Source organism: Palaemon carinicauda, chromosome 40, assembly GCF_036898095.1.
Source record: "Palaemon carinicauda isolate YSFRI2023 chromosome 40, ASM3689809v2, whole genome shotgun sequence".
In the NCBI taxonomy this organism is placed as follows: domain Eukaryota; kingdom Metazoa; phylum Arthropoda; class Malacostraca; order Decapoda; family Palaemonidae; genus Palaemon; species Palaemon carinicauda.
Genome location: NC_090764.1, coordinates 6,454,834 through 6,472,678, shown reverse-complemented (window position 1 = coordinate 6,472,678; position 17,845 = coordinate 6,454,834).

Genomic DNA, 17,845 nt, shown 5'->3' with positions numbered 1-17,845 from the left:
TGCTGCATCGAAAGAAAATTCGTTATTACACGTCATTGTATATTATTAGAATCCAAAAAAAGATACCAACGACCCTCTTCGAAATTACTTAATTACTCTTATACTACAATTCATTGATTCAGTTATTGCTGATAATCATGTTTATTACATAAATGTTTATCTAACAATTGCCCTAAATGTTTATCTAACAATTGCCCCTTTCTCTTGCTCCATCAAACTGTTTACTCAAAGGAAACAATTATGCAATGAGAGAGAGAGAGAGAGAGAGAGAGAGAGAGAGAGAGAGAGAGAGAGAGCATATTAACCTATGCATGAAACTATTTATTCAATTGTTTCACGTATACGGCTAGGATGTAAATATAATTGCAAAGATTATATATTCATGAAGAATATATAGACTGATCAGTTAGAAAAATATTTGTAATTTGTTGATATAGTTGATATAGTTTAACTAGATATTAAACTATACAATTTTCTTGTTTTTCTAAATCCCTCTCAATCTAGATTAACTTTCCGAATCTACAGCGAAAAAAAAATATTAGTTAGGATTTTATCAAACGGTACAACATCTTAAGAGTGAACATACTTAAAGTAATATATAGCAGTTTTCAAAATATATTGAAACTAATTAAAAATTACAATTAAAAATCCTAATTAACAAAAGTAACAAACACCGTTTCTCGTCCGATCAGCGAAGTTAAATAACGTTGGATCCATTGATGAATTTAGCCTATGAATCCTCTATGGATTAGTCAGGATTAGTTAGTCTATGACTGGCGAAATCTAACTGAGGCCCTTTACGTCAATAGGGGTAGGAGGAGAGGATGATGATGATGATGATGATGATGATGGTGGTGATGATGAATTAACAAAAAAGTCGACCGAATATTAGCGTCGTGCGTTCATTATATTTCTACATTATTCAATACCTCACTTTAATAGGAATCATAGGTCGCTGTAACAGTGGTAGCCTATTGGAAACGTCCCTGCCTAGCAATATACTGGACAGGGGTTCAAAACACGCTCAAGATCGAAAGTTTCTTGTAGTGTCAGCAACCTCACTATCCTTGTGATCGAGAGATAGAGAGTTTTGATGGAGCCTTTAGATCTGCCTGTTGTGTCATCAGCGACCATTGCCTGGCCCTCCCTGGTCCTAGCCTGACGGAGAGCCAGCTTGGTTTGCAGAATCTCTCTCTCTCTCTCTCTCTCTCTCTCTCTCTCTCTCTCTCTCTCTCTCTCTCTCTCTCTCAGATGATTCAATCCAATTTGATTATGTTAATAAAGCATAACAGCTTTGCTCTACCTAATTAACAATTAAATCGTCATTTAGGATTCAAATCTCTCAACTCTTATATATTCAGACCCTCGGTTTTGGGTATAATTAATTTAGATGTTTGTTATTCATTATCAATTTTATAATAGTCTTTAAATAGCGCTGACTCTCTCGATGCCTGTGTCCTTGCTCTTGCATTATTTCAGTGTTTCCGTTTACATGCAGGTTTCATTATGGCCTATTTTCCCTTCCACCAGTCTTCAGGTCAGTTGCAATTTGTTTGAAGGCAAGATTTGGGTCTTGCTTTATATATATATATATATATATATATATATATATATATATATATATATATATATATATATATGTTTATATATATATAGATATATATATATTTATATATATTTATATTTATGTATATATATATATATATATATATATATATATATATATATATATATATAACATCGTCATCGGCTATTATTAGTTCACTGTAGAACAAAGGCCTCAGACATATCCTATTTGCGTCTCTATGTGCTTTATATATATATATATATATATATATATATACATATATAATTATATATATATATATATATATATATATATATATATATATATATATATATAAGTAGAAAATGAATATATCATACCTTCACTTTACTTGATTATATTCAGCTATTTTTTGGTAACTATGCATACTTATAACGAGGTAATATTTTTTCATTATTAAGAAGTGTGTATTAGCTAAGCTGATTAATGATTTTACATAAACAGATTGAATTTCCCCAATATCATAAATCATTGCAGATATAGTTAAGTATAGCATTGACTATTTTAAAGAAGGGATATTACAAGGAATCTTAGTGAACTGTCATCATCTCCGTCTACGCCTATTGTGGCAAAGGGCCTCGGTTAGATTTCGCCAGTCGTCTCTATCTTGAGCTTCTCCATTCGTCATATCCTACTTCACGCTTCATAGTCCTCAGCCATGTAGGCCTGGGTCTTCCAACTTTTATGGTGTCTTGTGAAATCCAGCTGAAAGTTCATTGAACTAATCTCTTGGGAAGTGCGAAGAGCATGCTCAACCCATCTCCATCTACCCCTCATTATGATCTCATCCACATAAGGCACTCGAGTAATCTCTCTTATAGATTCATTTCTAATCTTCTTTTGCCATTCAACTCCCAATATTTTTCTGAGGGCTTTGTTCTCAAATCTACAGAATCTGTTTGATATTATTTCATTGTCATACCACGTCTCATGTCCATACAGTAACACCGGTCTCACTAAACTAAATTTATATTACATTAATGTACTGTAATAGAATATAAAGGTGATTTATTATAAAGGGAATATTCTTAGCTATTTTAGTCTAAATTCTTTATTATTATCATTGTGTTTATTTGTTGATTAATTGCCTAAGACTGGGATAAAGAAGAAAATTCTCTTTCTATCACTGAAGAAAATTGCCAATTTTAGATATAAATTCTTTATTATTTGGTGATTAATTGCCTATGACTGGGATAAAGAAGAAAATTCTTTCTATCCATGAAGAAAATTCCCAATGTATAAGTCAAAGATAGAGAGCAGCGTATTAAAGGAAGGGAAGGATGGTATTACATCTGATATAAGGCTTTTAGACACATGGATGTGCTTCATATCATGTTGCAGAAAGTCGGATATTCTCTCTCTCTCTCTCTCAGTTTTGTATCTGTGTGCCGGTTAGTGATTACACTTTTGCGATCCTATAAATATCATGATTTAACGCGGATAACAAAAGGCTATCGAGTGCAATATAGCTACAAGTTTTCGTGAATAGTCAGTGATTAGTTTGAGGTCGGAGAAGTGGGATAAAACGTCGGCATAGAATAGTTATCTTGTGAATTACTAAAAATCTAATCAAGATGGCTATGTACAACACGGGCAAGGCTTGGAGAGACATCGCTGGACTCAGCAAAAATAAATTCCATGAGTTGGCGAAACAGGAGCTCGACCGTCTGATAACAGAGGTCACTAGTAACGTCAACCAATGTGACGGAAAAATATTCGCAGACATATGATCCAATAAACTGGAGCAAATCTGCGGAAAACATCAGCAAAATAATTGAAGAAATTCCAAAGAAAATCCAAGTGATAAAGAGACTTATAAAGAAAGTCTACATCAATCAACACATTCCATCAAAGAACAATAAGAAGTCCAATATGGTGAATATGCTGATTGATGCAATGGGAAAAAGAATGCCAAAATGGTGTAATACATGTAAGATATGGTATTCCATTAATAATCCTCAACAATTGATTAGAAAATGTGATGCCTGTCATGTCCCAACACATCCCACATGTGCTGAAATACAGCAAAAAATAAAAAATAAAGACACAAAGGTATTCTGCTCAACATGCTTAGTCTGGATAGAAAATATAATTAAGTCGAGACTAAATCTGCAAATAGTTGAAGATAAAGAAGAGGAAGAAGAAACAGAAGAAGAAGAAGAAGAAAAAGAAGAAGAAGAGAACAATGAACAGGATATGTGTAAGGATGCAGAAGAAATCATTGATATAACCTATGATGCCATCCAACAACATACTTATGAAGAAATAAATTACCAGATGGAAACAAATAATAGACCCAAGAGACCTACATAATTTTAGGGAAGAGCAAGAACAAGAAAAAATAGAAAAGAAGGATATAGTCTGCAATATGCTGAAAAGAGGGAATTGCAGATTTGGCGAAAGATGCTACTACAAGCATCCAAAGATATGCCATAATTATGAAATATATGGTAAATGTGCGTATTTAGACGGATATGGAGACGAATGCAGAGATCTCCATCCAAAAATATGCAAAAACCTAAATGAAGGAAAAGGATGCATTTACAACAAAAAATGTCGATATATGCATCCTGCAACCATGAATGAAAGTAAGAAAACTCAGCAAACTGAAAAGAAAAATGAAAGCAAAAAAGAAACAAAAAAAGAAACAAAAAAGCAGGCCGTGTATATACCGCGCTTTGAACCAAGAGCCCCAAGATATGAGGCCTTTCAACCCAAACCTGCGCATTTAGAGCCCAACTACAAAGAATGCATCTATAATGCCAGGGGTTGGTGCAGATATGGGGACAGTTGCAGGTATACACACACAAATAAATATGAAGGCGAAAGAGCAAATATAATAGAAAAGCTGGATTTTTTAATGGCAGAATTCCGGGAAATGAAGAAAAGAACATCATATCAAAACAGGAAGGAAGCATGGGAGAATCCATATTATTACCAATATTAAATAATGGGGATGAAACACAAACCATAATAGTAATGAATGCACAGGGTTTAGTCACGAGTAACTCTAAAAGGAAAATAGAGTTCTTAGAAGAACTAACCCAAATTGAAAAAATAGATATATTAAATATAAGTGAAACATGGTATTCCCAAGAGACTGGCAGTGATGACCAGATAAAGGGTTTCCAAACTTATAGATCAGACAGAAAAAATAGGAGTCAAGGGGGAACCGCAATATATGGAAGAGACATAAATCAAGGAAAAGTATGTGAAAAATACAGCAACACAGAATGTGAATTGATTGCGGTAGAATTTGAATTTGAAAAACTAATGAATATTGTAGTTTACAGACCCCCAAACACTAAGGAGTTTGACATCATAATAGAAAAAATAGATGATATATGTAGAAACCATAAAGACTGGAATATACTCCTATCCGGAGATTTTAACTTTCCTTTCGTGGATTGGAAAGAACGGATAGAAGAAAGTGGTTGTATGTATACATATAAAAAAGATAGTAATAGTAGCGCAGAAGATAAGAGGAAATTTGAAAAGCTTCAAGATATGCTATTAGAACATAATATGCAACAAATAAACCACATTCCAACAAGAAAGGAAAATGTCCTAGATCTAGTATTTGTGAATGAGGTGAATTATGTTAAAGAAATAATAGTGTATAACACGGGAATTTCAGACCACAATGTCATAGAATTGATAGTTCATTCCAAAGCAAGTGATCACAGAATTAATAAAAGCACAAAACTTTGGGAAGGATATGGAAAATATAACTTTTACAGTAAGAATATAAAATGGTCAGAAATAAATGAAGAACTGAATGAAGAATGGAAAAATGTATTTATAAGTGATAATATACAGGTAAATACGGATATACTGTACAAAATACTGGAGAAAATTGTTGAAAAATATGTACCGAAAAAAAACAATAAACAAAAGACGTGCATACCAAGAGACAGAAGGATCTTATTTCAGAAAATTAAAAAGTGGAAGAAAAATCTTGCAAAAGAAAAAAATGTGTGGAAAATGAGGGAAATAAAATGTAAGATAGAAAATGCAGAACAAAAGATTATACAGTCGAAAGAAAATGAAAAAAGGGACTTAGAAGAAAGGACACTTCAAAATATAAAAAGAAACCCCAAAGTACTTTACTCCTATGCAAAAAAGATGAATAAAAGGAGAATAGAAATAGGCCCTCTAAGAATTGAAGGACGGCTAACGAATGAAAAAAAGGAAATATGCAACATATTAGCAGAAAAATATAAGAGTGAGTTCACGCCAAGAATTGCGAATGAGAATAATGAAACAGAAATGAGAGAAGAAAATGTTGAATATCTAACGGATATAGATATTAATGAAGCAGATATTGTCACGGCTATAAACGAAATTAAAAATGGATCGGCAGCCGGACCAGATGGAGTTCCAGCGATTTTGTTAAAAAAAACTGCAAACACTATCGCGAAGCCACTTGCAATACTGCTAAGACAGAGTATAGATATGAGTGAGATATATGTTAAACATAAATTAGCTTATATAACCCCTATCTTCAAAAGTGGATCAAGACTAGAGGCAAGCAATTATAGACCTGTTAGTCTAACATCACATATTATGAAAGTGTATGAGAGGGTAATAAAAAAGAAAATAATGAACCATTTGGTCAAAAATAATTTGTTTAATATGGGTCAACACGGTTTCGTACCTGGAAAAAGTACACAGACCCAACTGATAGCTCACTATGAAAACATATACAATAATATGATAAATGAAAAAGACACAGATGTGATCTATCTAGATTTTGCAAAAGCCTTTGACAAGGTAGACCATAACATATTGGAGAAAAAAATGAGAAAGCATAATATTGTGGGAAAGATAGGAAAATGGGTAAAAGAATTCCTGCAAAACAGAAAACAGATAGTGGTTGCAAATGACGAGAAATCAGATGAAGCCCAGGTAATATCTGGTGTGCCCCAAGGTACGGTATTAGCTGCACTGCTATTTGTTATTATGATCTCAGACATAGACTGTGATGTTGAAAACTCCGTAGTGAGAAGTTTCGCCGATGACACAAGAATAAGTAGAGAAATTACTTGTGATGAAGATAGGAACTCACTACAAAGAGATCTAAACAAAATATATGAATGGGCGGAGATAAATAGGATGGTATTTAACTCCGATAAATTCGAATCAATAAATTATGGAAACAGAGAAGGAATGGTGTATGCATACAAGGGACCTAATAATGAGACAATCACAAACAAGGAAGCAATTAAAGACCTTGGTGTAATTTTAAATAGGAATATGTTATGCAACGACCAAATAGCAACACTGTTGGCTAAATGTAAAGCAAAAATGGGAATGTTATTCAGACACTTTAAAACAAGAAAAGCTGAACACATGATTATGCTTTACAAAACTTATGTGCGTAGTACACTCGAGTACTGCAATGTGATATGGTACCCACACTACCAAAAGGATATTGCGCAAATAGAGAGTGTACAAAGGTCCTATACTGCTAGAATAGAAGAAGTTAAGGACCTTGATTACTGGGAAAGACTGCAATTTTTAAAACTATACAGTCTAGAAAGGAGAAGAGAACGCTACATGATAATACAAGCATGGAAGCAAATAGAAGGAATTGCTGAAAACATCATGGAGCTTAAAGTATCAGAAAGAGCAAGCCGAGGTAGATTAATAGTGCCAAAAAGCATTCCAGGTAAACTGAGAAAGGCGCACAGGACATTAATCCACTACGCACCAGCATCGATAATGCAGCGACTATTTAATGTGCTGCCAGCTCATCTAAGAAACATATCAGGAGTGAGCGTAGATGCGTTTAAAAATCAGCTCGATAAATACCTAAGATGCATCCCAGACCATCCAAGACTGGAAGATGCAAAATACACCGGAAGATGTATTAGCAACTCTCTGGTGGATATACGAGGTGCCTCACACTGAGGGACCTGGGGGAACCCAAACAAAAAATAAGGCAATAAGGTAAGGCTCTCTCTCTCTCTCTCTCTCTCTCTCTCTCTCTCTCTCTCTCTCTCTCTCTCTCTCTTATGTCTGCGAAAGTAAATATGGCAATTCCTGATCGTTTTATTGCATTATTCTTTTTGCATTACATTTATGTAATTCATTTTTTAACATTAAAAGAAGGCCTCTCTCTCTCTCTCTCTCTCTCTCTCTCTCTCTCTCTCTCTCATTAGCCTTTGCTACACAGGTACAGTTGGATGTATAAATTCCTGGTCCATCTTTCTCCGAGGAAGGGCACATGGTCAGACCCTTACTGCACAGAGAGTTCCTTTGCTTAGCCCCGTCCACTACCTCTTCCGTCTATCCCCTACGCTATCTGTTTGGTTACTCGCCGCACAGTGAGGGAGTGACAGGGTGCGCTTCTTCGGGATGAGGTTTGCCAGGGACTCCTGTATCCAAGTGTACCTTGTTTGCTCAGTGATAGGATGGAAAGAGACGAGGAAACGTTTTTTCACTAACTTTGCGAGTACATTTTTGACGCCCTCTGCATTCATAAGCTTTCAAGATAATCTTACAAGTCTTTCTTGTGTTTATTTATCCTGAACGCTGTCTCATCGTCTAGCCATCTTCATCTTGACTCAATTCATGGCAATTCGTTTTTCTCAAACACATTTCACTCTTGTTTTATGCTCTGATTGCTTTTTATTTTCAAACATTTCGGGTGGTATGAGTCTTTCTAAATGAATAAGTACAATGATAATAAAAACAAAGATAACAACTAGAAAAGCACTCTGAAAGTGCATACCTTCGCCACGGCAGCTTACTTCTCGAAAACAGCTTGCCTTTCCCAGAATCAATTTAGAGCGTAGGCGTATTTGAAGTCTGTGTGACAACCATGTGCGAACTTGTGGTTAAGGTTAGTGTTAATTCAGTCGACCTATTGCTTGACCTTGACCTTTGACCTAGGACTTTCAAAATTGAATCACTTCCACATCTTAACATAACAATTAATCCCTGAAAGTTTCACTACTCTATAGGTGAAATTGTGACGAGGAAGTTGTTCACAAACAAATAAACTGACACACGGACAAACAGACAAACAATGGCGTAAACATAACCTCCTACCAACTTCGTTGGCGGAGATAATAATCACATTAATGATAGTAATCTGAGCAAGTGTGACATTGACCCATAAACCTTTCCTCTTTATCTCTTATGGATAGTTTACTGCCTGAAGTCTCACAACCTGAGCTGCTGATATTACCTTTCATGGCATTGGTAAATGATACATAGCTCTCGTCAAACTACTTCTTAACTTTTTTTTTCTAGGAAAATGGGGGAAATCAGACACTCTCTAGATGTTTATCCTCTTATCATATATATATATATATATATATATATATATATATATATATATATATATATATATGTGTGTGTGTGTGTGTGTGTGTGTGTGTGTATATATATTGAAGTAAATTAGTCTAAAACGTTTATATATAAAGCCCTTTTGCTTAAGGCACTTCAGTCAAAATACACTTTATTATTATTATTATTATTATTATTATTATTATTATTATTATTATTAGCTAAGCTACAACCCAAGTTGGAAAAGCAAGATGCTATAAGCCCAAGGGCTCCAACAGGGAAAAGAATAGCCCAGTGAGGAAAGGAAATAAGGAAACAAACGTTATAAAATGTAATTAACAATCAAAATAACATAATTTAAAAACAATAACATTAAAACATATATTTGATATATAAACTATAAAAACAGTTGAGTCAGCCTGTTCAACATAAAAACATTTGCTGCAGGTTTGAACTTTCCAAGTTTTACCAATTCAACTACCCCGTTTGGAAGGTCATTCCTTCAATATATTATTTTAAGATGTTGGTGGAATCTGAAGCCTACTTAGATATAATAGAACCTAATTATATACCTGTAAGACTATGTTGAATTAATATGAGGCTTATCTCGATTTGGAAAATAATCCTATCATAACTTTTATCTATTCTTGTGCCAAGGAAGAGGCTTCTGGTATTATCAAAGAAACAATAAACGGATTTTGAGCGAAGCGAAAAATCTATTTTTGGGTGAGATGGCCATGTCGTCCTGATGGAAGTTCCTATAGGGTAGCTTCCTAGGGTATATTACAACTACGGCGATATTCCCAGAGAATTTACCTTAAGGTACCCAGAATTCTAACTCCTGGAGCGAATATCCCTAATGAAAGTACCAGGGATATCGCGAAATATCAGAGGATGTATTCTTGACACGCCACATGGCAATCTGCACCCCGAACAGAGATAACACTTCGAAGGGGTCAATTGGCAAGAAAACGAAAACGAGAAAGAAAAAGGAGAGCCGCTCGCAAGGCTCTCTCTTCTCACGTTTCGTAAGCGTGCATTGCGCCGATTCTGGCGCCATCTGTATTCCTTGTAGCGATACACGAGGTGCTACAGATACTGTATTTAGGGAGGGGTCCTACAGCCCTTTCATAGAAAGGGAAGGGCGGGTCCATCAGGACGACATGGCTATCTCACCCAAAAATAGATTTTTCGCTTCGCTCAAAATCCGTTTTTTGGGCTCAAGCCATGTCGTCCTGATGGAAGTATACCAGAGCATTACTGTATCTGTGGATTCTCAGAACGTGCCGTACTCCCCGGAGGTATTTCCCCGGTCGACTAGACCTAGAGACCTAAGATGTTACCGTTATACATCTTTTCAACTAACCATAAACCATGTAAAAGCTTCCTGCCCCCTACAGGGAAGAGTCATACTAGACTCTGGAAAAGTCTCGAAGAGTACATATACCTATGTATGAATACCAGGCAAGCCAATATAGTGGTCTCACCCTATATTAAGTAAAGCATAATTTGTAAAGAACCACTGCGTCAATATGAAATATCGACCAGTTCTCCGCTCAATACTTGTATTGGACAAAGGTTTATATCCGTCTAGGAGGAAACTTGTAAATCCGCTACCATCCCCTTATGGGATGGAGTCCTCCCGCTAAGGGAAAGCATAAACCAATGCAACATTAGCTTGCATAAAGGAACAATCTATTAGAATTATCCCAGATAAATATACATAGAATGAATGCTCAATTATACCAATAAATTGACACAGGTGAAGGAGACGCAAGGTTCTCAAGAACAAGTTTATTGACAGACAATAAACAGACAGGTTAACAACATATATATATATATATATATATATATATATATATATATATATATATATATATATATATATATATATATATATATATATATAAGAGGAAGATAACCAAAACTTTAAGCATAAGTATGATAGTAAACAGAAACTTGTTTATCTGAAAGAAAAACATTAGTGCCACTTTTAACATACCGAGGTATCAAAGTCATAAAAGTCTGTATTACTAATCAGTCACATTAGCGTTAGAAACGCTCGGCACACATGTCTGCACTTATGCTAGGTTCACCTTTGGAAGTGGAACAGTCAACGTGGGCAACTCGGTGCCCTCACTTAGTTTGTAGCACAGTATGTAACTACACACTCACCCTGGAATTAATCGTCCCAATTAAAACCACTGTTCCTCGCAGAGTTAAACAGCAGGGTTAACGACGCAACCCACTGCTACCACAGATCTCTTTAGTTGCTCCACTTGCTTCGCATAGTGACGAAAGAACACTCTGGAAGACTTCCAGCCAGTGTATGAACGAAGATGTTCAAAATCCATACAATTAAAGAAATTTAAGGATGAGGCAACTTTCCTCGGATCGTGACCTGCGGGTGTACTGTCAGGATCCGCTCTGCGAATAAAATATGTGATTTTCGCCCTGAGTTGTTTCAGTGATAAATTTGAGCCTGACGTTTCTCCCCTGAATAGTTGACCACCCTTGAAGTCTGAAGTTCTACGAAGATAGACCTTTAGGCATTCTACTGGACATAGAGATGCATCTTCTTTCAGAGGGCAGATTCTCCAGGGACCCCACCTGTTGGTGGGTAACTCGTTCTTGGCGAGAAACGTAGGATCCGGAAACCGGTTCAGTTCTCCCCCATCCAGGAACTGAACACAACCTTCCTCTCTCGAGAGGGCTACAATCTCACTAACCCTGGCCCCGGAAGCGAGTGCAAATAGGAAAATAACTTTTTGGGTCAAATCCTTTAACGCACACTCCTCATTGTTCAACAGTGAAGCGAAATGAAGAACTTTATCTAAAGACCATGAAATGGGCTTTGGAGGTGCTGAAGGTCTGAGCCTAGCGCAGGCTTTCGGAACTTTATTAAAGATCTCGTTAGCGAGGTCGACCTGGAAGGCATATAGAATGGGTCTTGTCAAAGCAGACTTACACGTTGAAATCGTGTTAGCTGCCAACCCTTGACCATGGAGGTGGATGAAGAAAGATAAGCAGAAGTCCGTCGAGATCTCCTGCGGATTCTTCGCCTTGACAAAGGCCACCCATTTTCTCCAAGACGACTCATATTGCCTTCTAGTAGATTTGCACTTATATTCCTCTAGGAAGTCTCTGCTGGCTTTCGAAATCCCGAAACACTTTCTCACCGCTAGGGAGAGAAAATCATGAGCTGCAGGGTACGGGTTTTCTGTAATGAAGCGCAGACAGTCGACTTCTGGACTCGCTGGGTCAGAACTGGATCTGGTAGCGGTAGAAACTTCAACCGTAGTTCCAATGCCAGGGGGAACCACACGCTGTTCGGCCACTTGTGGGCCACTATTGCCGCTACTCCCTTGAAGGATCTCAGTTTGTTGAGGACCCTCAACAGAAGGTTGTGAGGAGGGAACAGATAAATCCTGGACCATCTGTTCCAGTCAAGGGACATCGCATCCACTGTTTCCGCCAAGGGGTCCTCGTACGGGGACACGTACAGGGGCAACTTCTTGTTGTCTTTCGTCGCAAAGAGGTCTATCTGCAGTTCTGGGACTTGACTCAAGATGAAGGAGAACGATCCTGCGTCTAGGGACCATTCCGACTCTATCGGTGTGAACCTGGATAGAGCGTCCGGTGTCACATTGCGGACTCCTTGAAGGTGAACTGCCGACAGGTACCACTTCTTCTTTTCCGCCAATCGGAAGATGGCCAACATCACCTGGTTGAGAGGTGGCGACCTTGATCCTTGTCGATTCAAGCATCTCGCAACTACCTCGCTGTCCAGCACCAACCTTATGTGGATCGAGTGACGCGGGGAGACTTTCTTTAAGGTAAGGAGCACTGCCATAGCTTCTAGAAAGTTTATGTGAGAGGTCTTGAATAGATTGGACCAAGTCCCTTGGGCCTTTTTCCGATGAGAGTGACCTCCCCACCCCTCCTTCGAGGCGTCTGTGTGAATCGTCACCGACGGGGGAGGTGGCTGAAGAAGTACCGACTTCTTTAGATGTCTGGCTTGTGACCAAGGCCTGAGAAGAGTACGTAGACGAAGCGGAACTGGTCTTCTCAGATCTCTTCGCGCGTTTAATGCATAACTTCTCCAAACTCCGGTTGCATCCTTTAGCTGTGCTCTTAGCACCGGGTCTGTTACCGAAGCAAACTGGAGAGAACCCAGTACTCTCTCCTGTTCGCGTCTTGATATCCTTTCGGAATCTAGAAGTCTCTTGACAGAACCAGCTATCTCCTTCCTTTTCTTCGCCGGGATGGAGAATTGGTGTGACATTAGGTCCCAGTGGATTCTCAACCACTGGAACTTTTGAGATGGAGATAGTCGAGACTTTTTTGTGTTGATCTTGAAGCCTAGATACTCTAGGAACCTTATCACCTGCAGGGAAGCTTGCAAGTATTCTGTCTTGGATGCTGCCCACACCAGCCAGTCGTCCAGGTAGGCTACTACCTGAATTCCCTTTAGGCGTAATTGTTTGAGAGCTACGGTCGCAAGCTTCGTGAAGATCCTTGGGGCTATATTTAGCCCGAATGGCATGGCTCTGAAGGCGTATAGTCTTCGTTGTAGCCTGAACCCTAGGTAGGGGGAGAGTCGACGATTGATTGGAACGTGCCAATAGGCGTCTGACAAATCCATGGAGACGGTAAATGCACTCTTGGGCAGTAAGGTCCTCATGTGTTGCAGTGTTAGCATCTTGAACTTGCAGTTCACTATGAACTTGTTGAGTGGCGACAAGTCCAGAATGACTCTGAGTTTTCCCGAGTCCTTCTTGGGAACACAAAACAGCCTCCCTTGGAATTTGATGGACTTTACCCTTCTGATCACTTTTTTTCTCCAACAGATCTTGGATGTACTCCTCCAGAACGGGGGTGGAGTGTTGGAAAAACCGAGGGTACGGGGGTGAAGTGCTGTACCAGCTCCAGCCCAGTCCATTCTTGAGTAGGCTGTGGGCCCAGGGATCGAAGGTCCACCGATCCCGAAAATTCTGAAGTCTCCCTCCTACCGGTATCATCTCACTTGGACTGTTGTCCTGAGGTCTTGCCTCCCTGACCGCGACCACCCCTGAATCCCCTTCCCCTTGAGGGGCGCCTAGACGAGCCTCTGGCTGCTCCTCTAGGCTTTGCTCGAAAGGAAGTTGACTGCCCTTCGAACGTTGGGTTGAATGCCGGGGACTGTGTCGACACGGCCTGGGGTACCCACTGGAATGTGGTCGGGGTTTGTGCCACCATCTGGGACACTGAAGGCATCGGCAATTGCTGTTGCTGTTGCTGTCTAAATGGCTTGGCTGGCCGAGACGGTAGCCTAGTCCTCTTAGTCTTCCTCTTTGGTTGGGGACCCCCATCCGGGGAAGACTTTCTTTTGATAGACAGGCCCCACTTCTGGAGAAGGTTTCTATTCTCCGTGGCGGCCTTATCAACAACTTCTTTGACCAATTCGCTAGGGAAAAGGTCTTTGCCCCAAATGTTGGAGGAGATTAATTTCCTTGGCTCGTGCCTCACCGTAGCCGAGGTGAACACGAACTCCCTACAAGCTCTCCTCCCTTGACGAAGCTGTAAAGATCCTTCGTCACTGTGGCCAGATGAGAAATGGCCACTACCATGAACATTTCATGGACCTTGGGGTCACTTGCCATCGTCTCAAGAGTGGTCTGAAGAGACATTGAGGCAGCCAGTCTTTCTTTTGTCTCGAGCTCTCTCCGCAAAAGAAAGTCAGACAGCTTAGGGAGGTTCTCACCGAACTGACGTCCGGCAATATCAGCCTCCAACTTCCCGACTGAGAAGGTAAGATGAACGTCCTTCCAGTCCTTGTGGTCCATAGGTAGGGCCAGCGACAAGGGTTTACACTCCTCCAAGGAGGGGCAAGGCTTGCCAGCCTCGACTGCTTTTAACACAGCCGCAAACCCTTTCTGCAAAAAGGGGAAGGCTCTAGCAGGAGAGGACACAAAGGAAGGGAGCTTCTTACTCAATGCAGCCACCTTTGAGTTCGTGAAGCCCCTCTCTTTCATCGAAGATGAAAGCAAAGCTTGAGCCTTAGCATGGTCCATCACTATGACCTCCTTCGGCTCTGTCTCCTCCTTTAAAGCTGGTTCCTTCCTCAACCGGACATAACAGTCCGGATATGACCCTTTGCTGGGCCAGAATTCCACCTCCTCTAGGGGAACTGAACCCAACTTATCCGACATGACGATCTTCCCAATCGTCATCGGCATGTGCTCAGCATATCTCCACGGGTTAGCATCTGAGCACAAGGGAAGGTCTTTCACATTGAGCCTTTTCTGGGGCCCACGTGATGCTGCAAGTTTCTGCATCTGCAGTTCCATTGCAGCCGCCTTCTCATTATTCTCCTTCAGCATTTGTTGGATCATTCCAACAATGGAGGAGAGGGCCTGTCCCAGCTCTACTGGGAGAGCGGACGATGTTGAGGGAATAGGTTCAGGGACCTGAACCGGAGCAGCCGACGCCTCGTCGGCCTCTTCCTCTACCATGTCTGGGGCTTGATCTTCATCCTGGCCTTCTGCCAGGAGGTCTTCCTCCAGACGCTCGGATACGTCTGACATCCTGTCGTCCAACTGGATGTCCTGCAAGGCGACCGCGACTTCAGCATCCACCGGGATCTGAACTAGGGGGATCTCCTCTTGAGGCTGAGGAATCACTGCATCAGCTGATGCCCTGGGGAAAAGGTAAGCCCTCATCTTCTCACTTGGAAGATAGGGTCCAGAGGTGTTCTTCTGGAAGCCCCTTACCCAGGCACAAAGCTTTTCCCTAGCTAAATCCCTTGATTCTGCCGTCCTAGGGGAATCAAAAGCCTCAGTAATCAGGTTAGAGCACACGGTACATACCTGAGGGTCCCAATACCGGAGATCATCCTTGGAGACAGCGCATGCTGCGTGCCTCCTAGATAACTCATGTCCGCAGAAGTTCTTACTGCGGACGTTGCAGAAAGCACTTCCGCACTTCGGATGGTCCTCCTGTAAAGAGAAGAAATTTCCATGAGTATCAAGTGAACTACGTATCACTGGATATGCACAGTTTAGCATAACAAATCAGAAGGAAAGACACACACTTTTGTTTCCCCGCACAACCAATTGTTGCAGCCTTCCAGATAATAAAATCGTATGGTTAATCTGTCATAGAGTAACCAATGAAAAATTTCCAGAGGAAACAGGTGGAGCTCACACCTAAGATATGATTTTAAAATACCGGATAATAGACAAGAAAGAACTCACTTTCTTATCTGTAAGGCAACACCAAAGGGCTGTGCAAGACAACACAAAAGTGTTAGAAAACACAGTGTTGTACCAATACTATACTATAGTTTTCTCCTTACAGTATATGCTATACTGAAGAATACTGGTACAGTATATAGAGGATAATGCGCCGGCCGGCACACACCATAACTAGCTTTAAAGTATACTACTTAACAACTATAAGGCGGCAGAACGCTGGTTCAAATACATGTGCCGGCCGGCCAACCAGAGAACTCCGACTGTCCGACTGCCGGCCACATAGGCCGGCAGCCGGCTAGGGTACAACACTTGAAGAAAACAGAATGGATGCCGGGATAAGAGAGTGTACTACCTCAAAGCCCGGCAATCCGAAAGAGTGCATACAAGGAAGGGGAGAATATAATTCAGGCTTCCTGACCAATGTCGTCTGGCTCTACAGACAGACATGGATGAGGGACCAAGGGAGGTCCGGGCAGCACTCAAAGCAGAAGACCTTTGCCGGCCGGCACGCTCTGCCGGCCGGCAAGGGACTGAGTCGATTCCACATCCTAACCTATGCTAGATTCCAGATGTAGAATGACGTACTGTACTGTAACGGCTAGGCCAATACAGAGATAGAGGGGGAAAGGACAAAGAGGGTCCTACCAACCTTGCTTTAGTAAAGAATCACCCGCAGCCAAGAAAACTCATCTTAGCCTAAGGGAGATCCAAGGAGGGAGGCCAGCAATACTGCCAACCCCCACTGAACCAAAGCAAGGAAGGTGTTGCTACTCCCGGGGAAAGGATCTTATCCTCCCACCGAAAACAGCAACAAGGACTAGTCTGCTAGATCACAAAAGAAGGAATCATCTTGTACAGAAACCTTCGGGAGTGACCTAAGGAGGTTAAGCCTCCTATGTCTGCGTCAGACTAGCGAGGGAGCTCAACCCCAAGCCAGACAAACACAGACTTAGACTAAAAACTCTGATGTTCTGCCCCTCTCTGAAGCCAGACTTACTGGAACAGGAAGGTACAGTAACACCCCAATATCGAAAGTTAATTCAGATAAACCACTAGGGTTAAGCCCAAGGCTTAAACAGAGGGAAAGGGATTGCATACTTTCCCCGAAGAAAAGAAAGCAACCGGGGAGTATGAGAAAGTATACTAAGGCTCCATAGGCAACTTAGCCTAGGCACCAAGAGAATCGATTACCTAAACCACCGAAACTCACTCGTATACTATCTTGGAAATAATCAATATAATCTTAAATGTATAAAACTGCCTAAAGCTTCAATAAAATTTTAAAACACTCGGAAATCCCAAAAATCATGCAAGAAAGTACTAGGGCCAAACAACTAGGCTACATGGTCTAGCGTAGGCCAGAATTGGCGAATACTTCGCCAAAACAAACAATACTAAAAGCACGAATAAGGAAATCCTATGTAACGCTAAATAGCTAAAATTATTAAAGCAAAACAGCCGGGAACGTCGCTCTGGCTAACTAAAACTCATACCTAGCGAGCGACAGCGTCCAGGACGCCTCCGGTAGGTAACGGCTCTTGTAACAAAGATTATTACTATTAATCACTTGAAAAATTACCAAGAGCCTACATTTATACATAAAAGAAATAATACTCAACTTATCAGAGGCAGACGAAGTTGGAGAAAGCATAATAACTTGATTAAATCCAAGATTTTGCGAGAAACACAGGAAAAAACACCGAGTTGT